The following is a 24,883-nucleotide window of genomic DNA, read 5'->3' as shown; positions in this document are numbered from 1 at the left end:
CCAAACCCTCAAATCTGGCAAATCTCCATGTTCATGATGTTCAGTGAGACACAGGAAGTAAAAGTCAAACTGCCGAAATCCAGAAGAAAAGGGGGAGGCTGAGGCGATCGGTGAGACCACCTGCAGATGACGGGCGCCTTTTCGTCAGAATCCCCAGAGGCCAGGAGACAGTGGGAAAGAGAAAAAATGCCAGCCCATGAGTCCCTACGTAAAGAAAACAAAGTCTGGAAGTTAAGGTGTCACAAACACTTTTCTAGGAATTGACTGAGCACACTACTTGCAGGAAGGTCTCTCCCGTGAAAGGTGCGTACGGGAGCCCCCAGCTGAAGTGATGTCGATGGACACTTAATCTCTACAGAAGCAGCCGATGGCCAAAGAACACAGCGTGCAGGCAAATACAAAAGTGTGTATTTACCCACCTGGGTGTGTGCTGGAGCCCGGCTCTGGAGACCTCACAGGACTCGGGTACAGCCATGGTCCTGGTGACGGCCATTTGTCACAGCAAAAGGAGGCCGACCAGGCTATGGCTGGGGTTGCTTTGAGTAGAGCCCAAGAGTTCACATGTAGGAAGTTTGGTCCCCAGGAGGTGACATGAAAGGTGAGCTCAGCAGAAGGCTGATAGGTCGTGGGACGTGTCCCTCCAAAGGATTAAACCTGCTCTGGGACATGGTTACTTTCTCGCAGATAATTATGGCAAAAGCAAGCCCTCCTCCCCAACTCTCTGGCTTCCTGTCTTCAATGTGAGCTCCGCCTCCACCACTGACTCGTCACCCAGAGGTCCTGGCCAGACCTGAGCTCACACTGGTGCCCTGCCCTTGAACCTATCAAAACTCAGCTAAATAAGCCTCTTGCCTTTATACACTACCCAGCCTTGGGCATTTTGTTACAGTCACAGAAAACAGACCATTAACCGATTGAAATCAGCAAAGGAAAGAGGCACAGGGTAGAGTCCCAGAGAGCCAGGCTCCGGCTCCCTGTCACCCCCACACACCCATGCAGTCACACAGACTCTCCCAACCTACTTCTGCAGGAACAGTGTAACAACACAGACGAAGACACCAAAGCCCTGGTGTCCCAGGTTATATTGGAGGTCAGTCACACATGCATGGAGTCCGATGACTGACCTCAGCGGCGCCAACCTGTCTCTCTAGAGGTCCCCCGGGCATAACATGGCCCTCATCCTCAGGTTTTTATTATATGCCCCATTGTTAACTGTGTCAATCAGTTTTCTGTCACTGTAACAAAATGCCTGGAGAAATCAACTTAAAAAGGAGGAAGGTTGTCGGGCATGGTGGCACACACTTGTAATCCCTGTGCTCGGGAGGTGGAGACAAGAGGATTGCATAGGTTTGAAGCCAGCCTCTCTGGCTTAAGAGACCCTGTTTCCAAATAAAATATAAAATAGGTCTGGGAGTGTAGCCCGGAGGTAGAAGGGTTCCATCCTCAGTACCACCAATAAAAAAGGAGGAAGGTTTGTTTTGGCTCATAGTTTTAGAAGTTCTAGTCCTGTTGCTTTGGGCCTGTGCTCAAAGGTAGGAGGTGCCCATGGAAGAGCACAGAGTAGAGAAGAAATAGAAAGATGGAGGGAGAAAGGGAGAGGGGGGAGGAAGAGAGGGAAAGAGAGAGAGAGAGAGAGAGAGAGAGAGAGAGGTCAGGATCCCATAAGCCCCTTCAAGGGCACGCCCCCAGTGCCCTGAAGACCTCCCACTGGCTCTACTCTCAAAGGTCTCACCACCCTCCAGTTGCACCACGCTGGGGACCAGGCCTTCAACACAGGGACCTTTGGGGACACCTCAGATCCAAGCTATAGCAGCAACACAAGTCAGCTGACCGAGCTGAACCAGCGCGGCCACGGCCGCGGACGTGCCAGAGTTCATGAAGGAGGGCACCCGGGGCCCAGAGGCGGCCTCCCTGGAGCTGGCTAAGGCTCGGTCCCAAAGACGGGCTTGTGGGGAGAGCGCAGGTTTGAGCAATTCCAGCTCCCTGAGTTAGTGTCTCCTGCACGGCACGTTGACATATGTCAATGTACACACTGGGCTTCTTCTGCTCTTCTCTTTCCTGTATCTGTCTGAAATAAACAGTAAAGCTTAAGGCAAAAAAATACAGATGAGGGTCTTTAACCCTGTCCTGGTAGCACCCAGCAACTGCAGCAAGGACTGCTCCCTCTCAAGGGACGTTCTCCAGGAGCCGTGTCAGACCGAAGGAGACAGTGAGAAACCAGAGAGGCACGCTTAGAGCGGTCACTTCACGTTACGCAAAGAACCTTCCAGAATGCCGAAAAGAACAATAAGGACCAGAAGAAAGCTGAGAGCACAAAGTTACAGGAGGGAGAAAACCTATCTGAATTCACAGATGTCAGAATTACTAATACAGAAAAATCAAAGGTTTTAGTATAATTAAGTGAAATTTTGCAAGTCTCGGGACAAAAGTCAATATACAAAGTTAAATTGCATTTCTATATACAATAAATAAAAAATCTAGAAAATTAAACTTTTCTGTGAACAATAGTGTCAAAAACATGCAATTCCTAGGAATGGATTGACAAAAGCCAGGCAAAACTACCCTGAAAAGTACAAAAGTTGGTAAGAGAAATTAATCTAAACAAAAAGACACACCATATTTTTTATTGGCTGGCCAAATACTTTAAGATGCCTACTTTTTCTATATTGACCCCAATATGCAATATAATAAGTTTGGTATAATAAATTCATTCTCAGCCGCATTTGTAAAACTCAAGAGCATATGTCTAAAACTTGCATGAAAATTTAAAGAACCTAGAGTTGTCAAAAAAAGTGCAAAAGACCACTGTGGGCAACTTGCACAGGCTGAACATAAGGTTTACAGTAAACTAAAGCCAGTGAGATAGAAGGACAAGGTGGACAAGCGGATCAATAGAACAGAATACAGTCTAGAAACAGATCAACAATTATGGGCTCAATTGATTTTTTTCTGACAAAGACATCAAAGTAATTCAAAGGAAGAAGAAAATATCCATGATACATGGCACTCAATCACCTGGACATGAAAATAAGACTCTGGTTTCTAAGCTGGCACCATCTTTCCTGTTTGCAGAAGAGGAAAAATGACCTGAATTAACTGAAACCAAAACCCTCCCCAAACTCCTTAGAAAACAGGGGTCAGAGAGCAACCAGCTCCCCAACACTGGGAGGACGACAGCAGTCCAGAGAATGCAGCCCACCAGGGACAAAATTCCAGGAGCTGAAACTTCCAGGGAAAATGGAAAAACAGAAGCTATCATCGAAAAATTGTTAAAAGCTCAGTATGAGCTGGGCTGGTGGCACACGCTTGTAACCCCAGTACTTGGGAGGCTGAGACAGAAGGATCACGGGTTCTTGGCCCACCTCAGCTACTTAGTGAGGCCCTTTGCAAAGTAGTATGACCCTGTTTAAAACTTAAAAAGTAAATAAATAAAATAGAGCTAGAGGCATGGCTCAGAGGTGGACTAGCCCTGGGTTCAATCCCTAGTACCACAAACAAAGCCAAAACAAAAGCAAATAAAAGCTCAATATGGACAAGTCTGAGTAAAAACTCCAGGGAAACCCCATTTTGTGTGAAGGGGTCCACACTTTTGTGGGTGTTACCTCCAGGGGTCCAACCAAATTCTCACAAAGAAGGCAGGAGAAAGAGCTCTCCCTCCTTCCAGCAGGCAAAGAAGAGCCACTTTGAGGTACACTGGAGCGTCCAGTCTTCTCGACATACCTGCCCTCACAAGGGAATGCTTCATCGGTCATCGTAAGGAAGGACCACACTACTCAACTGCAACTCCTCTAGACAAAGAAATACAACCCTAGTCTAAATCCTAAACACAGAACTTCTCCCCACAACTATCATCAATCAGTGGGGCTTTTGCATTATACCAGGGAATTAACACTGAATGAAACAGTAAACCTCAGGCCCTATTTAATGTTAGTGCACTAGAAGAAATGTTACTCTCGGACACCGTTGACCGCAGCAAGCAGTAAACACAGCCAAAATCCCAGCGTGAGATCTCAAACCTTCACACTAAATGCCTATGAACCTCAGTTCTTTTTACCTTGAACCTAATATTCAGCTTTCAACAACAACAACAACAACAAAAATTACCAGGCAAACTAAAAAGCAAAAGCATAGCTTGAAAAAAATAGAGCAAGTATCAGAACCAGAGCTGGCAGATGCTGGAAATCCTACACCAAAGCTTTAAATATTACTATGATAAAAATTATACTGGAATCCTCGTCAAGGAGCTACACGATCAAGGAGAATAAAGAGAAATATTTTAAATATTGAATTAAAATATTAACTGAATTTAAATATTGAATTAAATAATGAATTTAAATATTGTAGTAAAATTATCTTTGAAAAGTGAAGGAGAAATATTTTTTTTTTCAGATAAAAGCTGGGCATACTTATTGCCAAGAGAACTGCATTCCTAGAAATGTTGAAAGAACATCTTCAAAGGAAAGGAAAATTATATAGGTCAGCAACTCAGATCTACATTTATAAAACTTTAATAAGGAATATATGAAGGTAAGACAAAATATTGTTATATTTTTATCTGAGTGAAACACCAAGCAGCTCTGGGTTCCCGGGGTCCTCAGAAGTGTAGGCAAAGAGCCCTGGGGCCGGTTCAAATTTAACTTGGTCAGGAGCAGACCCCATGGTTATCTCAGAGACTTCTGAGAGGGTTAGACATCTCTGCCTAGCCCTTCACAGTCCTGGCGCAGCCCTGGGTGCCAGCTGGGCCTGCCTCCATCCCACCCTGAGGGTCTGAGGGTCCACCGTTCCCTCCCAGTGTTCAGAAGAGCCAATCCTGGCCTGTACTTTGCGTCCCATGAGACCACTGCTCCACTGTCCAAGAACTAAATCTCCATAATTAAAGAAGATTTTATACAGTGGGTGGTACATTCTGTTAAATCTGGGGAGGGCGGGTAAAAGCTGGGGTTTCTCTGAAGAACAAGTCTGGGTAAGTTTCATCTGAAGGTCTCTCCTATGAATGGGTAAGGACCTTTGCTTCCCCATGGGGATCTCGTGGCCTGACGTCCACTCTCACCTCAGCATGGGAACCCTCTGTGTCCTATTGAATCCTGTCCTGTGCACTGCAAGCTCTGTGGAAACGTGTCATGTGGAGGCATGGGGGTTGCCCCAGGTGCCCCCGCGTGCAGGTCAGAAAAAGCGGGTCAAGCCCCCAGGGAGCTCTCCAAAGGGTCAGGTGACTCTGGCCCCATGCAGGAAGGTGGCGTTGTGTCCCTGACACATGCTCATTTTAGACATGTATTTCCTTTTGGAAGCCAGGAGGGCTCTAGGAAACGGGAATCTGGGTGCTGCAGAGATAGCACAAGTCAGCGAGCCCAAGCTCTCTGGCCCAGGCTTCCCCAATCTATGCCCAACTTTGGGTGTGCCCTCTGGCCTCTTCACAGCCGAGCTCCCAGGGCTCTGGCCGCCTTGGTATCCAGCAGCTGAGCCTCTGGAATGCAGAACATCGCCCTCCCTTTGGGCCACCTCACCTCCAGGACCTGGACCTAGGATGTGCCGCCATGGAGCTCCTGAGCAGGCACCTGGGCATGGCCTGAGGCCATCCTGACCTTGGGACCCAGGACCACTCTCCATCAACAGCAGCCTTCCTTTGAAGCTGTGGGGACGATGGAGGACAGGGCCTCGGAACCCTGCAAGCTCTGCCTGTCAGAAAGAGCACCCCATCCAGACGCCGCCTGCCCTCCAGGACCCCCGGAGCCCAATCACCCTGGCAGCTCTAAACGGTTGATTTTCACTCTTTAAAATTTTTCTCCACTGAGCTCAGTTAATTACAAAACTAGTTCACACTCCGTAATTCTGATTTGCCTCCACCTTCCGGGGCCAAGTAATTAGACTGTGCCATTCAGGAGCAGTGGAGCGTGACCCGGGGCCTCTGCCCGCCGCCACTGACGGGCTCCATCTGGACCGAACGTCCGCGCGGCCCTGCCCGCCCCGGCACGTCCGCGCCCAGGAGGCTGTACAAGGACAGAGCCCCCACAAATTAATTAGCAATTAAAAACTTTATTTACAAAAGCAATTCGTGGGTACACATCTTGTTAAAATGCAAACTATTATTTCTAGGCGACTTTTAAATAAGAAATGAACAGAAATGCAAAAGATTGACAGTACATGGCGCGAGAACATCTTCAAAAACAATTTGCTGAATATTAATGAACTGAAAATGTCATTTCTGGTCCAATTACTAGAAGTAATTAGTTTTTTTAATTATGGAGGAAGTGGAATTTTAATAAGGTCAATTTTACAATTACAGTTTAAAAAATACTAATTGTATTGTCATCACATCTTATATAATAAATGACATTAACTTGCTAACATCTGTTGATTTTCATGTAAATAAAGTAAAAATACGATGACATCAGGCTCCCTGTGGAGTGAGAGAAAGTTTGCATCTGTGCTGGGGACAGGTGGGACCTGGGCGCTCCCGGGAGGTGGCTCGAATGTTAGGTCCTCTGAATTTCCCATCAGCAGCTGTGGAGGACGGAGTTCTGCAGAGCCCTTTCGAGGTGCCACAAACCAAAAACTCTGCAAATACCAGCTTCGAAGCCCTCCTGGCGCAGGGTTGGAGGCGCGGGCAGGGCCTGCAGAAGTCCCCCCAAAGGGCGCTGGGAGGCCTGGCAGCTCGGGCGGCTGGTTTCCTGTCCATGACCAAGTGCTAAGCGCACCCATCCCACCCTCCGGGAGCCGGGGCCTCTCAGCAATGCAGGTGCCTCTGGATCACAAAACTGTAGGAACGCCAGGTCTAGCTGCCTCTGCTCCTGCTCACTGACTCCCCTACGGTGCCCCGGGATTCAGGGTGAGCATCCCCTCCAGGTAGTGCGGGCTTCCCAAGGTTAGTTCTTGATTCTGTGGATCAGAAACCACGAAAGCTCATCAACAAGGCTCCTCTGCTCCCGGCCAGACGCAGTGCAGTCGGCCATCTGGGGCCTTACCACTCTAGTCAGACACCCTGCCTGCTCTTGCTGGACGCTTCCTGTGGTCCAACTATGGTGCTTGGAGGAGGGCCCTGGGGGAGGTGACTAGGATTAGACAAAGTGACCAGCATGGAGCCCCCATGGCTGAACACTGGTGGCTTTATGAAAAAAGGGAGAGGGACCAGAGAGTGTAAACACACGATGTCCACATACACACACACACGCACACGCACACTCCCTGGCTCCCCCCTGTGATGCCCTGGCCAACCTCAGGTGCCAGCAAGGTCATCGCCAGATGTCATCCTTGACCTCCAGAACCACAAGCCCCCAGAAATCCTTTTTCTTGATAACTGAACCCGTCTCTGGCGTTGTCACTAGCAACAGAAAACAGACAGATACACTGTCCAATGTTGATACCAGTACTAAGTACGTTATCACTAAACACCATGACCAATGACTCATGTCTTCTTCAGTAGTATCAATACAAGTAACGTGTTGCTGTTCTTACTGGGGATTGAACCCAGGGGCTGCTGCAGTCTGAGACCCTGGGGGCTGCACTTGTGCTCCCCACAGCGGCCGGCACACCCAGGTGCCTGGTGTTCCAAGCACAGCTGCATGCCATGTGCACCCCCACACACCATTTCAGAGGCGGGACACAGGTCCGCTCAGCAGCGGCTCCTGGGGCCACAGCGGGTGGGCGGCAGGGCTGGGTCCTGGTCCCAGGAGCCGAGCTGGCCCTGCTGATGGGGCAGGTTTGGGGAAAGCATTATCTGAATGCATAAATGTTCAGCAGTCCTGGAAGAGGTTATCAGGACTGTCCTCTCAAGTTACCCAGGTTAGTGTATGGAGGCCGGGGGCTCACCCAGCCCCAGGGCAGGTGCAGGCCAAGTCACCTTGACCCTGGCCACTTTCTCTGAGAAGCCTGACTCGCCTCATAAAAGGAATAAACTTGGCCCATAAAATACTCCTAAGCACCAGTGCGGGCACGGCTGCCCACTCCAGTCCTGGCCTCCCCACCTCCCAGGGAGGCGCCTCCCGGCAAGGGAGCAGCTTGCCGTCGTTAAAATGGTTTGTGGGCGTTTGTTATATCTTTGGGAATGTCTTGTTGAATTTTAATTACCCAGATTAAGATCTATTGGTATAATTATTGAGATATATAAAAGTTTTATTTAAACATGGATATCCTAGAAATGAGTGTTCCCAGGACAATAAACAGCTTTACTGCCTGGCACTGGGGGACATTTGCAGGCGCGGGGGACGTGAGCACAAGTCCAAGGACGCTCCTCACCTCACCTCCGCTGTGCCGGGCCGCAGCAGCCGACACCTGGGTGGCAGCTCAGTCCCTGAGGGCAGGTGCGTGTGAGGCAGCCCGCGAGCCGAGACTCCTGGGTGCACTTCACAGGACTGTGAGGTCGCTGCCAGCAGAATTCTCACCATGGCTGAGAAATCCAGGCGCATGTGGAGGGATTCACCCAACCTCACGGCAGAGCCAAGATCCCAGGCCAGCAGCCTCTCCTCAAGGGCCTCTCCACCTCAGGATGCCCCGTAGCACTCTGCCTCCCTCGCTCTGCAGGGCTGGGCTGCTCTCAGGTCACTCACTCACCCCCATAAGTGAACGCCCCTGCTGTCCAGGTCATTTGAGAGTGAACTAACTCCCTCTTCTCTCTCTCTCTCTCTCTCTCTCTCTCTCTCTCTCTCTCTCTCGGTACTTACTGAGGATGGAACCCAGGGGCATTCTACCTCTGAGCTATACCCTCAGCCCTGTTTTTTATTCTTCATTTTGAAACAGGGTCTCACTAAGTTGTGGAGGATCTCACTAAATAGCTGAGTCTGTCTGCGAACCGTGATCCTCCTGTCTCAGCCCTCCCAAATGCTGGGATTACAAGGGTGCACCACCACATCTGGCTTCTCTCTCTTTTTCTAAGAAGAGTGAAATGTAGAAGTTGAAAGAGTGACAAGCGGGCAAATCAGGATGAGTCCACCTCCTGAAGCCACAAAACAAAATCTAGTAGGACTTCCGGGAAGATGGCCATAGAGAAAAGCGGGGCTTACGAACCCCACTAACAACCTATCTCTATTACCACAAAATCCACGCCTTTCATAGCCAGAAAACACCATCAGCTGAGAAACTAAAAATGTAATTACAAGGGACAGAGAAAAAGAGGGCTGGAAAAACAAGACACCAGAAAGAAACCAGACCACAGTGCTGCAGCCGGAACCACAGTGCAAAGCGGCTGGCACCATCTTCCCTTGCAGCACCAGGCCCCAGAGAGGAGGAGGACTCAGAACGGAGCTCAGAGCCACAGAGGAGATATGCCGGCCTCACAGCCGAGGATGCAGCAGCAGCGCCATACTGCCAACAGCAGCAGCAAGCTCACCGGACGGCACCAGATCAATGCACTCAACAGCCCACCAGGCTCCAGAGAGGAGCGGCGGACAGCGAGCCGAGATGAGCCACTGCAGAACAGCCAGGTGGAATTCAGCAGATTTCTCGGCACAGGGAGCATCTAAAGCTCCCAGGGGCCAGGCTCAGAACACCCTGCAGGGATTCAAAGCAGAGCTCAAAAACAGAGAAGAAATACACCAGCCTCACGGCCGAGGGCATGACAGTGGCGCATATTGTCACCGGCGGCAGCAGCAGAGAATTCACCGAGTTGACTACAGCACCATCTGCACAATCAACAACAGTGAGTCAAATTGCGGCCCCTAGAGGAGAAATCCCAGTACTGCACTCCCAGGGACTTGACAAAGTGGGGAGTTGTGGTGGCAGAGATATCACACCATAGGAGAACGCCCAAACTGGCACCCCCCATGGTCAAAAGCAGCCTCGATTGACTCCCTGGGTCTGAGACTCTGCGATACAACTCAGTAAAGGAGTAGTGGGGACTGAGATACCACAGACTCGAGATCCAGAACACCTTAAGTGAAGTCGTAGTGACCCAAGGGAAGAACCCAGAGAAAGCACAAACTTCCCAAATCATGGGAAAGAGGAATAACAATGGAGCAATGAATGCACACAACCCCACAACATCAGAACCCGATAAAACAGAAATCCAGAGATTTCTAGAAGATCAAATCAGGAAAATAACTGTAGAAATAATAGAGGTTTTTCGAAAAGAACTCAGAGAGAGCCAAAAAGAGATAAAGGATGCAATTAATGAAGTAAAGGCCTCAATTCAAAGTACAAACAACCAATTAGACCACATGGAGAATAGAATCTCGCTCTTAGAAGATGATCATTCAAAAAATGAACACATAGTTTCTAATTTAGAAAAAAAAATCTGACAGCAGGAATCTGACATTGAAGAAATATGGGCCCATTTCAAGAGAGCTAACCTAAGAATAATTGGAATAGAGGAGGGAAAAGAAGGTGAAACCAAATGGATCAATAATCTCTTCATGGAAGTAATAGCAGAAAATTTTCCAGACATAGAGCAAGAGGTCGATACACAGATCCAGGAAACTTATAGAACTCCCTTTAGATAGGATCGGAGAAGAGGATCCCCACGCCACATAATTGTCAAAATGACCAATGTGGAAGCCAAGCAGAGAATCTTAAAGGCAACAAAAACAAAAGGCCAAGTGACATTCAGAGGCAAACCAATTAGAATCACTCCAGACTTCCCAAACCAAGTCATGAGAGCCAGAAGGGCTTGGACTAACATATTCCCAACTCTGAAAGAAAACAACTTCCAGCCAAAAATTTCCTACCCAGCAAAACTTTCTATCAAATTAGATGGGGAAATAAGAAGCTTCATGACAAACAGAAACTGAAGGAATTTATGTCTTCAAAACCAGCGCTAGAGAAAATACTCAAAGAGATTAACTACAAAGAAGAAATAGGTAACACTCACCAGAACCAGAGAAACAAGATTTTCCATCCAACAGACAACTAAGATTGGTTATCTGTGGAGATTCATTATTTATGTTAGTCTTTTACCTATCTCTAAAGGGTATTGTTTCCCTTTATTGTTGTTAATTTTTAGGATTTCTAGTTGGAATATTAATATACCTTCAGATATAGCATTTGGAAATATTTTATCCCATTCTATCAGTAACTTTTAACTCTTTACATTGTCTTTGGATATACAATATTTTTTATTTTTTAGGGAGTTTGTTTACCCTTTTGTTGCCTGTGCCACTGAAATCATATCCAAGAAATCACTGCCAATTTCAATGTTGTGAGCTTTTATGACCCAGATTTTCTTCTAAAAGTTTATAGTCTTAAGATTTATATTTAGGTCTTTTATCTATTTTGAGTTAATATTTGTATATGGTGTTATATAAGGGTCCAATTTTATTCTTTTTCATGTAATTATTATTTTTCAACAATATTTAGTTAAAAGATTATTATTTCCTCCACCAAATGTTTGTGGAAACCTTGTCAAAAATAACTTGACAATATATGGAAGAATGTATCTCTAGGCTTTTATTTAACTCCAATGGTTTATATATCTGCCTTTAGAACAGTATTACACTGTTTCAATTATTGTAGCTTTATATGGTTTGAAATCAGAAAATACACATCTTCTAGCTTTGTTCTTTTTCGACATCATTTTGGGTATCTAGAGTTCATATGCCATATTAGGATAGATTTTTTCTGAAAAATAAATAAATAAATGTATGATAGTTTCACCTAAAAAAAAGAAAAAATATTCTCTGATAAGAAAGAAAGCAAAAAGAAATATTGAAATGTTATCTTTAAGTCATCAAAAGCTTGGTATCAGACCAATGAAACTGTTATGTGAGATTATCTTCATTAATATTGGATAAATTGCTATAATACTAGATGTCAACCACTAAGCCAAGCATGGGAAGGAGGGATGGGGAGGGAATGGGATGGGGATCAGGTAGGGGCTAACTGGGTGATGTGTGCATTATGTCTACAAAAGTATTTTTTATCGCATTATGATGTATGAATACAGTGCACCAATAAAAAATAAATAAAAATAAAAAATAAAACAAAATCTAGTGATGGAGACCTGCAGGGACACCAACTCAAAGAAGCACTTGGCAGGAAATATGGGCACCGTGCTAGTGACTGGGGGCTGGGAGAGCTTCCTCAGCCAGGACACACAAGGCTCGTGGCACCGGGAAGGAACAGACTTGGTGACTGTGACCAAGCCAATGACCAAGTAACGAAAGACGCCCTGAAGTCAAGGCAGCCACAGAGCGGAGGAGAGGGTGTCCTCTTGTGTCAGTAGAAGAGGAACAGAATCCAGAGTGTAGCCCCAAATCCTGCACATCAACAAGAAAAAGACAAGTAACTGAGTAGACAAATGGGTGAAGAAAAATAAATAAATAAATTTTGGAGGTTCAAGGCCAGCCTCAGCAATGCAGCCAAGGCTTTCAGCAACCCAGTGAGACCGTTTCAAAGTAAAAAGCAGATAGGGCTGGGGGTATAGTTCTGAGGTAAAATGCCCCTGGGTTCAATTCCTAGCACCACAAACTCAAAATAATTACACACACACACACACACACACACACACACACACACACGTAATTCACAAAGAGAAATCCTGAGTGCCAATGGCATGGAAAGATGCCTAAACTCAACACCAGTCTGATCGGGACCCAAAAGGCCAGGGAAAGCAAGTGAGGACTGATAGGTCATGTCCCTCCCCTTCCCCCATGGAACCCCGCAGCGGAGACAGGAGGCGGAACCCCAGAAGCCAGAAACGGAGATATCATGAGAATCCAGCACCTTGAGACTCCAGGTATCGTAAGGCTGGCTCCAAAGGTCATGAGATTACAGCTGTCACAAGAGAATTGGCATTCCCACACTGCTATCCCCACCCTAAACCCCACACTTAAAACACCGGTACTTTCACTCCACCATGTGACTCTGCCGACCGACTGTGACCCTGCTTGGCCACGTGGCTGTGCTGCTCGGCCATCGGTCCCTTCCCTGATGGGCAGCAGACCTTGCCCGAAGGCACCAGGCTTGCTTAAAGCAGCACTTTTTGATAACCAGGCTGGTGTTCACCTCCTTTGCGACTCCCTAATTCAATTTCAGTTTTACATTTGATGCACAAAACCCAGGAAGATATTTGTGGGGTTTTTTTTTTCCTTTTTTCTCTCTCTTTTTTGAGTCCCAGACTCTCCAAACCGTACCAGGTGCATTTGGCAGAGCACATCTTGCTGGGCAGCGCATGCCCCGTGGCCTCCACCCGCACCTCTGCAGCCGCCGGTGCCACCCGCCACAGTACCTCTGCCCGCCCAGCGGCCTGCTGCAGGTGCTCCCACTGCGCCACCCATAGCCGCCACCACCAATCAGCTCAGCACTGTGTAAACTCCCTCCCCTTCCCTTGGTCAGCTGGTTCTGGCGTTTTGCCTCTCTGGACTTGGGTCCTCTGCCAGCCCACTAGGATCTAAAAATCCAAGCATTTAGTGGCCCATTGTCCTCTGGTAAACTGGGACCACTCCCCCGTTAGACCCCAGTGACAAATGGGCTCTTCGGGTCAAGAATCCCCGTTCCCAAATGATTGATTAGGAAAATGGGGATGCCTGTTTCCTGTTCTTTGTTCTAACCCATCGAACAACTATGGGAAGTCAAGTCTCCAAATGAGTGGAAGACCTATGGCATGGGCACCTGTCTGCCTTGATACAAGTTGGGTAATGGGTTGTGGTGGCCCAAAAATGGTCAGCAACTTTTGTAAGCGGTCTGGTAAATGGTCAGAAGTCTATGTCCAGGCTTTTTCCTGCGCTCTCGTCCCTCCAACTGCTCTCCCCCATCAGCCACCATTTTCTTGTCAGCTACCATTTTGTGATGGTGCATAGTCACTACCTTGTGACATCACAGTTGCCATCTTGGTTGCCATCTTGTGACGTTACACAGTTGCCATCTTGGTCGCCACATGGCGGCGTACAGATGCCATCTGGTGGTCCTGCTGAGTCACAGGCTAACTCGCAGTTGTCCTCTTGGCCTGCACCAGCCTGCAATTTTGCTGAGTCACAGACACAGTCGCCATTTTATCACAACATGTGGTTGTCAGCGTCCAACCCCGCTGGGGTGCAGATGCCGCGTTCTGAGGACCCTGGTCCAAAGGATCTCCTCACAGCCCTGGCCACCATCCCATCCCAGGACAGCCTCCCACTCTAACCCACTTTTCCCCCGCACACCATCCTCCCTTAAGGGACCAACTCAGGAGGTTTTTACCCTTTATACCTGCTTAGATCCATCTGCTGAGGCAGGATCTGCGGTGTCAGTAACCCATTTCAGTGAGCAATCAGCCCCTGATATTCGGAAAAAAATCTTACAAGGCTGATCAGGTCCTCAAACCCCTATCCAAGCTTTGGTGAACATGGCATTTAAAGTCTTTAATTCCAGAGAGGAACAGGTGGAGATGGAGTGTACACTCCAACTTTGCCAAAAGGCAGATCCCTGGTAGCTGCCCTGAGGCTGGCGGTAGCAGCCCAGACCTCTGGAGTGCCACCTAGGGGTGGAGGACAGCAATGACAACTACTCCAGGACCCTGCCTCAAGTGCGGCAAGGCCACGCCCACTAATCAGACCATGCCAGGGGTGTGTCCAGGAGGGCCACTGGAACAGTGCCCTTAGAAAAGCTGTAAGTCACAGGTGCCTCAACACAGGGGGTCCACCCTTCCAAACACAGCCCCGCCACTGGCCCCACTCAGCCTGGCCAAAGACTGATGGCTCCCAGACTCCTCAGCCTCGATCATCCTTACCAGGCCAGGGTAACTCTCAAGGTAGTGGGTAAGCCAATTGCCCATGCACTATAGCCCCTCTTTGACAGGACACAACTGCCCTGCCTGAGGCTCAGGCCAAAGTAGTCATTAGCCTAATGCATAATTCCCTACAGGTGGGACCTACGGCACTTAAGCACTTCCTGATCCCCTTGTTTCATTCTCCTCTCCTGCAGCAGCTGGTTAGTAAAGTCAGGGCCTCCTGTTCCACTTGCGCTGCTGTGTCTCCCCAAGGAGGCCTTCGCCCCTCCTTTCCTACCCACCAAATGAGAGGACACTTGCCAGGACAGGACTGGCAAATAGACTTCCCCCATATGCTGCCTCACAAAAAACTAAAATATCTTCTTACCATGGTTGATACCCTAAGAAGTTGGGTAGAGGCCTTCCCCTCAAAGGACGAGATGGCCAGCACAGTGGCCAATGCTCTATGCCTGGACATCACCCTCTGTTGGGACTCCCTAATTCCTTACAGTCTGATAATGGACCAGCTTTTATTTCTAAGGCTACTCAACAGGTGGCACAGGCCCTTGGCATTTCTTGAAAGCTCCACATCCCTATAGACTGCAGTCATTAGAAAAGGTAGAAAAAATGAATGGAATTCTTAAAAACCATCTAACAAAACCCTCCCTGGAGCTGTGGGTATCGTGGCCTGAACTCCTGCCACTGGCTCTGGCTTGTGAGAAGGCCACCCCCGAAGCCCCACCCTCATGAGCCCCCTTGAACGCTGTGTGGTTGCCCCTTTTTGCTTCATCACGCTCTCCCTTCGGACCCCCCTCCTTTGGCTTCCTCTCTCCCTTACTTGTCTTTTCTCAGGCACCTCCTCAGGGAACATGCTGACCGGTATCTTCCCCAACCTGGGACCCAAGAAGCAGTAATTCACACTCAGCATAATTCTCTTTAATGTTTTTATTTCAGCAGGTCCACTTGTTCACATAGTACAGTGCTCCCCATCTCCAGATGCCGGACAGCCATAGAGAGTATTAAACACTCTAAACCCCATAGCATGTTTTCCATTTGACCAGACTGACCAATACCCTCTCACTGCTGAAATAAGTGATGTGTGTCTCTCTCAGGGAAAATGCTGTTATTTCATTAATGAATCTGGTCTGATGAAGAAAACTGCTGTAAAGGGTGGTGTATGTCTCTTTCTCAGGAAAAGTGCTGCTATTATATTAATAAATCTGGTCTAATGGAAGAAAATGTCTAAACTCTGACCAGGTTAAGCAAAAATCATAAAATACGGGTTCCAAGGGCCAACAGCTGCTAGGCTCCTTCCCTTCCAGGCAAGGGCCAGTAGCTGATGGGCTTCTTCCTTTCCCAGGACCCATTCTCATGATTTGACTTTTTTTTTTTCTTTTTGTGGTACTGAAGATGGAACCCAGGGGCATTCTACCTCTAAGCTACACCCCTAGCCCTATTTTTATTCTTTATTTTGAAACAGAGTCTCACTGAGTTGCAAAGGGCCTCACTAAATAGTAGCTGAGGCTGTCCTCAAACCTCGATCCTCCAGTCTTAGCCTTCCAAATGCTGGAATTACAAGCGTGCACCACCATGCCTGGCTGCCTCTTTTTAGATAGCTCTTCATCTGTTAAAGTTTGTTCAAGTGTCTGGGAGTGTACCCAGAGGTAGAAGGGTTTCCAGGAACCCCAGTACCACCAAAAAAAAGTGTATTCAAATGTACATTACTGAGCTGTCCAGGGTAACCTCCAATCAACTCCCGCTATAGCCATACTCCCACCTGCCCACTTCTGAAGAACTCGACCTCTCCTGGCCAAGGGACCCCTATGACATCCCCTGACCACAGGAAGTAGTTATGGACTCAGTCTTTGCCCAATATCACCAAAAGGTTGGGATGATAGGTCAGTTCCCCCTCTTCCCCCATGGGACCCCGTAGCAGGCACATCAGGCAGAACCCTCGAAGCCAGAAGTTGAGATATCGCAAGAATCCAGGTGCCTCTAGACTCCAGGAATTGCGAGGCTGACTCCAGAGGTCGTGAGATTATGGGTGTCGTGAGAGAATCGGCATTCCCACACTGCTAGCCCCACCCAATCCCCCCCTTACTTCTGCTCCGCCATGTGACTCTACCAACCACCGTGACCCTGCTGCTCGGTCATCAGTCCCTTCCCCCACGGGCCGCAGACCTCTCCCAAAGGCACCAGGTTTGGTTAAAGCAGCAGTTTTTGATAACCTGGCTAATGTTTACCTCCTTTGCAACTCCCCAGCTCAATTTCAACATTACACTGATGAGACAGAGTCAGGGACGTCGCCCACAGCCTGGTCACAACATTAGCTTAGTCCTAGGAGACCCCCTGGGCGCTGGGCTCAAGCAGGTGCCTCCCTGCACACCCGATTCCCCTCCAGCTGTGTAAGTCTTTGCAGGCGTGCACAGGGCTCCAGCAACTGTCTTTATTAGTTCACCATCCACAATGGCAAAACTTCAAACCAACTCCACGTCTGCTAGGAAAAAGGCCCAGCTCGTCAATGTACAGTGGAGGACAGGCTGAGACCTGGCCAGAACCTGATGGAGCAGATACTCGCAGGCGCAGGCGGCCCCCAGGAATGCCTCAGTGCAGATAAACATTTACAAAAAGTATTTGAAATGCAAAGTCATGTTTAAAATTCCAGAGACTCATGCTGGCGTGGTGGCGCACACTTGGAATCCCAGCATTTGGAAGGCGGAAACCGGAGGATTGCTCGCAGACAGCCTCAGCTACTTAGTGAGGCCATTCGCAACTCAGTGAGAGCCTGTCTCAAAAATATAAAGACTAAAAAATAGGGCTGGCGGTGTAGCTCAGAGGTAGAATGCCTGGGTTCCATTCCCAGTACCACAAAAAAAAGTTCCAGAGACCCTCCAAAGTGAAACTACATAGTCACACCTAGGAATTATTAAACTCAACTTCAGGATGGCAGCAAGAGGGGAAGAGAGGGGAAGAAGCCAGGCTACTAGGAGGCTGCTCTGGCAGGATGGCTGGGGCGCCAGTCAGAGTGCCGGGGTTTCAAGGTAGTGACGGCTGCTAGGGGATTGGAGGCAGGAACTGGTAATGGGACACTCAGCTCCTGGGCTTTGGCCCGGTGGGCAGCCCTTCACCTCCTGGCCAGGCAGTGGCCGTACTCAGGGAGGAGACGCCACAGCCTGGAGTTGAGAAAGGACTGAAACCCGAGGTCAGTCTCTCCAGGCCGCAACACCAACAGCCCTGGAGACCCTGGAACCCAGAGGCTGAGCAGAGGCTGAGGGTGAAGGGGCCGCCCCTCCCTGCCTCCCGGTGGGCTTGTTACCAGGTGCGAGGTGCTACAGTTATTCCGCACAGACTCAGTGCTTGTTCATTGGCTTGGAAAGCACTCAAACAGAGAGCAGAAATGAAGAACTGACAAGGATTTACTTAGAGACGTGAAGGCACCATGTAAGAAAGGCCGTGGAGCTGGGCGTGGTGGTGCCCGCTTGTCATCCCAGCGTTCGGGAGGCTGAGACAGGAGGATCGTGGTTCACAGACAGCCTCGGGTACTTAGCGAGGCCCTTTGCAACTCAGTGAGACCCTGTTTCAAAATAAAGAATAAAAATTAGGTCTGGAGGTATAGCTCAGAGGTAGTATGCCCTTGGGTTCCTTTTCTAGTACCACAAAAAAGGAAGGAAGGAAGGAGGGAAGGAAGGGCAGTGGCGAGAGGGAGAAGGGCTATATCCCAGAGGAAGGGTCCAGAAAGGCCAGTCCCTGGAATGAGAACAGCCCAGGGCAGCGGGGTTTCCCTCCAAAGATGGTGTCTGGAGCAGTCTGCTGGCAGCCATGGAAGGCAGCCTGGAGTCCCATGTGACAGGTTCTCTGTCCCACGGACACTTTTTTTTTCTTTTCTTTTCTTTTTTTTCTTTTTTTTTTTTTTTTTTTTTTTTGGTGGTGAGGGTGGAACCCAGGGCCTTTTCTACCTCTAGGCTATACTCCCAAATCTATTTTGGGAACAGGGTCTCACTAAATTGCTGAGAGTGTCACTAAGTAGCTGAGGCTGGATTTGAACCTTTGCGATCCTCCTGTCTCAGCCTCCCAAACCCTGGGATTACAAGCGTGCACCACCATGCCCGGCTGGACACCGTCTTTATACATATTACATTCGAGGGTGGTCCACAACCCTTTGTATGTCACAACTTAGTGATCCTGAGTTGTTCCTCCCCGCCTTTCCCACAGGGGAGGGGGTCAACGAGAGTCTCTGCAGGCGAACTTCTGGTCCATCCCAGCTGACCCCATCTCTAGTTTCCCAGGCAGCTACCTAATGGGCGTCCTGCGCGCCCCACACCATCCTGAGCCTGCCTCCTCTGAGGGCCCGGGTGCTGGCCCTTCCCACATCTGCACAGAGCTCTCATTCCTCCAAGACCAGGCTGAAGTGGTGTGAGGGGGCTCACTCCCACAGCCCCGCAGCACCCAGCTGGAGATGGTCCGGCCATGGAGCAGCTCAGGGGGCCGTGCTTCGCTGAGCAGGCCTGTCCTGCCCCTGGCCGGCCTGATCCCAGAGCAGGCAGGTTTGAGAGATGCCGCCCGGATGCCGTGGGCTCCCTCTCTCCGGCCATCTGCTCCAGGCCCGGGGGCCCCCAGTGACAGCAGGGAAGAAAGGCTGGTGTGAGGGGCAGGGAGTCACGCAGGACGCAGCTCAGCCCCACAGCACACTGGCACTTCTCCGTCTTAGTCTCTTTCTCTTCTGCTTCAACAGAATCAGCCGCCTTAATGGCCAAACCGATGTTCTATACGGACGTGTCATAGGGACAGAATGGAAACCTTTCCACTTCCAGAGAAAGGGAGTTGGGCAGTAGAGAAAGTAAGTTATGTGCTTTTAGGGAGCTTAACAAGGTGAGAGCGTGTCCCCCCTCGGCCCGGCGTAAAAGCATTTTGATTTCACTCAGACCTCAATTCATCCTGGAGACCCATCTTAAAAACAGACATCACCGGAGGCCGCCGCCGGCTGTGGTCGGTCCTATAATCAATCGTCTTATCCTGGCTCCCTGGAAGGAGGGAGCAGGGGCTTTGATAACAGAGGGGCCCTGCTGAGCGTTTTAGGTAGATTAGCATGTTAAAAAGGAAGCAGAGGGGCGGCCGTTTTTATTTGCTTTTTCTAAGATGCTTTCTGACTGAAGTTCAGGCTGCAGGGCACAGCACTGACTCAGAAGCTCTGCCGTTGGAACAGGCACGTGTGAGCACAAGGCACACGCACACGCACACACAGCAAAAATGAGCACGCACGCACGAGCACACGCTCACTGGGACGCACCGCACCTGCCCGCTGCCCCCCAAGTGCTGGGAGGTGGCCACTGTGGGCCCAGTGCACAGCGATGGCTGCGGCCGGGCTCCCCTGAGGGGTTTCTGCACACCCCTTCTCACCCCCACCCTGCTCCCAGCCCTCTTAAGAAGCCGTCTCTGCTCATTTTGCTGCTGGAGCTCAGGATGATCCCCAGAAGGGGCGGCTGGTGGCATGGCACACCCAGCCTCCCTTGCACTTCACCCCACCTCCAGAGACCCCACTTGCTGCAGGGGGCAGCTCAGGGCGCTTTCAGGCAAGGAGCAGCTGCACGTGCATGCAGGGTGCAGGCCTGACCCTGGGATGACCTTGGGGGTGTGACAACCTTAGGATTCTAGACCCCGACCCAGGAGCCAGCAGGGAGCCACAGGAGGAGGGATGGCCAGTCAACTGGCAGAGCCCAGGCCCAGCATGCATGCCCGGCCCCCCTCTTCTCAGGACGAGCCACGAGCATGTGTTTCATTCTTCATACCCCATCTTGCGAGGACCAGCCAGTCCTATGAGGCCATTCCCGTGGTGCCACACAACCTGTGCACAGCCACACAGCCCAGGAGTGAGCGGCAAAGCGGATTTGACTCCAAAGCCTGTCCCTGGAGGGCCACGCCCGGGTCTCTCAGTCCCCATCTCTGTCCAGAGCCTGGCATGGAGATGGGATTCCAGGCACAGTGCCGGGAGACCCAAGAGGTAGAATGGACCGTGGAGGTGGGGGGAGTGTGGAAGCAATGATAGTAACGGGGGCGGGGGGTATGTCTGCTAAGGTCCTGGGCACCTGTGTTGCCGCAGTCACCAGCTGAGCCCTGGTCCCCAGCACACCTCAGAGGCACCTCTACCAACCTCAAGGACTCGTGTGGAAGGGAAGAGGGAGGCGCAGGGAGACACGCAGAGCCGTGTGCAAATGTGCCCTCACACTGAACCTCACTATGATACATAATTACAAAGCACTAATAAGACAAAATAATTTTTAGAAAGAAAAAAATAAGCAAACCCTCTGCTGGGGAGGTGTTTAAGAACACCAGGGCAGGCACCTCCCAGGGTCTACCCCAGCAACACCAAATCCAAGCAAAACAGTGAGGCGGTTTCATCATAACTCTGGAAAACAAACTCTGGTCAGCAACCAGCTTTGTGGGGTTTCACCAACCCTCGGCCCAGCCCCAGCCCGAGTGCCCTGTGGGAGCCCTGTTCCAGAACCCACAGGAGCAGCGCCAGGCCAGGCACAGACGACACTTGTCTGCCTCGCCTGCCCAGGGCTGTTGGATAGTGCAAAGTGATTATCTCGTTTTACTTGACTCAGACCAACTTGGGGGAGAAAAGGACAAGACATTTACCAAAAATATTATAACACAAAGCAAGCAGATGAACCCACAGATAATAGGCAGGCGATGGCAGTCAGGGCATAACGTAGAACTCTAGAATCCCAGAGGAAACACCGGGAGTTTCTCTGGGAATCAGGGCATTCAGAAGTGCCCGGACCTGCTGGGGATTCACCAGCTCAAAGAAGGCCGGAGGAGACTGGAGCTTCCCCTGGGGCTGACAGCTAGGCTCGGGAAAGCAGGAAGCGAAGGCTAAGGCAGAGCCCTGGGCAGCCTGGCCCCAGCACAGAACCCAACTCAAACACTGCAGAGATTGTTTCCTTTTTCTTCACTTTTTCTCCTCTCCCCAGCCCTTTCCAAAGGAGCTCCTGCCAAAACACTAACTGTCTGAATCTAGAGAAAGGGCAATAAGAGAGTCCACAGAACACTGCACACTGTTAGCACCCAGGACCCTGCTCAGTTCATTCTGGGGCAAGGCTCGCCTCAGAAGGACGACCTCCACCCCACCCCAAGGAGCTCAGGCAAGGACGCTCAAACTCCTGCACCAGTTTACTTCTCCAAAGACAATTCCCCTGATGAAATGTTTACCCCTACATTTATGAACCCAACCAATTCTAGTCTTCTGGGTGAACTTCGCAAAATCATTTTCTTCTCCAACAGAGGGCAGAGGTGAGCATGCAGGAACATTGCTACCAGCCCAAAGGTACCTTCTGAACAGGGGAGCTGGTGGGTCCGCTGGGGAATTGCAAAATCACGCTGGAGCCTCATCAGTGTTGTAACCTGTAGAAGCTACAGGTTGAAGAGTTTTTTGTTAGAATTAATTTTTAGGAATAGTGCCTGGAGCCGGGCGTGGTGGCGCACGCTTGTCATCCCCGCGCTTGGGAGGCGGAGACAGGAGGATCGCGCAGGTTCGAAGCCAGCCGCGCGCACTGGCTTAGGAGACCCTGTTTCCAAATAAAAATGTAAACATAGGTCTGGGACTGTAGAAGGGCTTCCAGGAACCCCAGTACCACCAAAAAAAAAAAAAAAAAAAAAGAAATAGTGCCTGAAAAGGTCTAGGCCAATATGAAATTGTAGTCAGGACTCAAAGAGACTTGAAGAAATGGTGTGTGAGTGTGGGGATAAGGAGGGTGTGTGTGTGCGCGCGTGTGTGTGTGTTTGTGTGTTTATGTGTGTGAGATATGTGCAGTGTCTGAGGGCTTCTGTACAGGTTGTGTGTGTGTGCAGGTTGTGTGTATGCACATGTGTGCAGGTTGTGTGTATGCACATGTGTGTGTGTGTGCATATCTCACGTTACATGTGGATGCATGATGTATGGGGGTGCTGCTCTTATCTGAAGTGGCTTCACAAGAAGGCTGGCTTTGATTGCTTTGGGGAAGTTCCCAGATCAGTCGAGCTGAAGTGGCATTCAAGGCATAAATATCTCATACCAGACACACAAACAGGTAACAGAAGATGAGAGGCAATGGATTCTGCTCATTTTTCTGGTTTTAATTGGCGTTCCTGTCGTAGTAGAAACAGTGGCTTCTTCTCACAAACCTTCCAGCCACTAATTGTTCTTCTCACTGACACTGGGCAGACCCCACACCGCTCACAAAATGTCAGACACTCTTTGTCCTGATGAGCCAAATAATTTATAAATGCCAAAAGCAAGGGTGTTTGTATTTATCACCTCTTAGAGGATTGATCTGGTATCAGGTTGACACTTCTGTGGACACCCACTTTTTTTCCTGAATTTTGCTTAGTATAAATTTAACAATGGTAATAACATTAAAATTCAGTGGCAATGTCTCACTCTTTTCCAGGTTAAAAAAGACAAGTAAACAGATTAAGACAATGAAATGATTCCAGGAACATGTGCACCTAAGTTTTTAAATGCACAAGAGTGTTTGTGATTATTGAAGGGCATTTGACCCTAGGATTTCAGCATCAGCAGCTTCTCAAGGGAGCGTGTGCTACCCATGGAGACTCTAACACTAAAGGGCACTTATGTGTGTGCACACACACACAGGCACACATGCATACATGGAGACACATGTACCATGCTCTGGTGCAGACACATCCCTGTGTGCATGAACAGAATTCCCATAGAAGGCACACATGCACTCATACTCACATGCAAGCAGAGACAGGTACTTACCATACAGAGACAAGTGTGCACACACAGACATAGATAGGTCGGGTACCCCCTCCTCACAGGGCCCTGCAGCTGGGACAGGAGGCGGGACCCCGGAAGCCAGACGTGGAGATGGGGCAGTCTCCAGATATGTGAGAGGACTGGCATTCTCCCGCCTTGCTAGCCCTACCCCAAGACCCTGGCTACATAAAAACCCTCACTTTCTCTCTGCTGATTGATAGCCACCCCCCAATATTGGTCTGCAGACCTCGACCAGGAGCGACAATTAATAAAAATGAGCCTGGCATCACACTCCTCTGCTGGATTTTGCCTCCTTTGTAATCCCCAACTCAATTTCAATGTTACATCTGGTGCCAAAACCCAGGAGGCTCAGGTCAACCCTCCCTGAGCCCCTGTGATTCCCCAGTGGTTCCACCGGGCCCCTGAGGGGAGCCCTACACTTTACTCCCAGGAACCTGGATTCTCTGACCCTTGATTGGACCAACCACTCTTGGACAGGGTGAGTTCCCTTCCCTTCCTCTGGTCAGTGGGACATGGCCTCTAGCTTCTCTGTTTGTCCAAATGTGCGGCCATGTCAGAGTTGCCCCTGGACAACCAGGTTGTCCTCCTCCAGCCCTGAGAAGGGAGTGAAGACGTCCCTCCCGTCGTCTTGACCCCATTCATGGGCGTTGATCAGGATAATGGGGACACCTGTCTTCTGTTCTTCGTTCTCACCCACGGACCAGACATAGTAAAGCAAAATTCCAAAACAGACCCCCAGTCCCCACTGGGTGTCTCCTCACTAATCTCTAGACCCTGGGGCTAACAGAGCATATATTCCCTGAGCAGCTCCATTTCTACTGTAATGCAGCATGGCCTCAGTATGAATTGGATAATGAGTCTCGGTGGCTCGAGAATGGAACTCTGGATTTTAATATCCTGACGATCTCAGCAACTTTTGCAAGTGGTCTGATTAATGGCCAGAGGCCCTTGATGTCCAGGCCTTATTTTTCCTGCACTCCCGTCCCTCCCTTTGTTCCCACTGTTCAACCGCCCAAGTCCTGCTGGCTAGGGACCTCCCAAACTCTGACCCCTCTCCCCGTCAGCCGCCATTTTCTAATTCTGCTGAGTCACAGTGGCATCTTGTGACTTTGCCAGGTTACAGACACCATCCTCTGATTCCACCCCTGATTTCCAGGATCTCTCCTCACAGCCCAACCACCACCCTACCCTCAGACGCCTCCCATCCTAAACCGCTCCTTTACCCCTCGCCATGCTCCCTTAAGGGACCAACCTTACCCCCCTCGCCTTTCCCCGTAATCACCATACCTGCTCCAGGCGCCCCCTTCTCTGTTGGCCCCGCTCTGCAAGGTGACCAGTACAGAGGACATGTCTGCGTCCATGTCCCTCTCTCCCTCCCAGACCTTGCTCAACTTGAAAGAAAAGTGGTTTATTTTTCTGCCAATCCATCTGGTTTTATTAAGGAATTCCAATATATTATCCAAGTGTATGATATCACATGGTGGAATCTT

This window comes from Muscardinus avellanarius, assembly GCF_963383645.1.
Source record: "Muscardinus avellanarius genome assembly, chromosome: 11".
In the NCBI taxonomy this organism is placed as follows: Eukaryota; Metazoa; Chordata; class Mammalia; order Rodentia; family Gliridae; genus Muscardinus; species Muscardinus avellanarius.
This window is presented reverse-complemented; position numbering follows the sequence as displayed.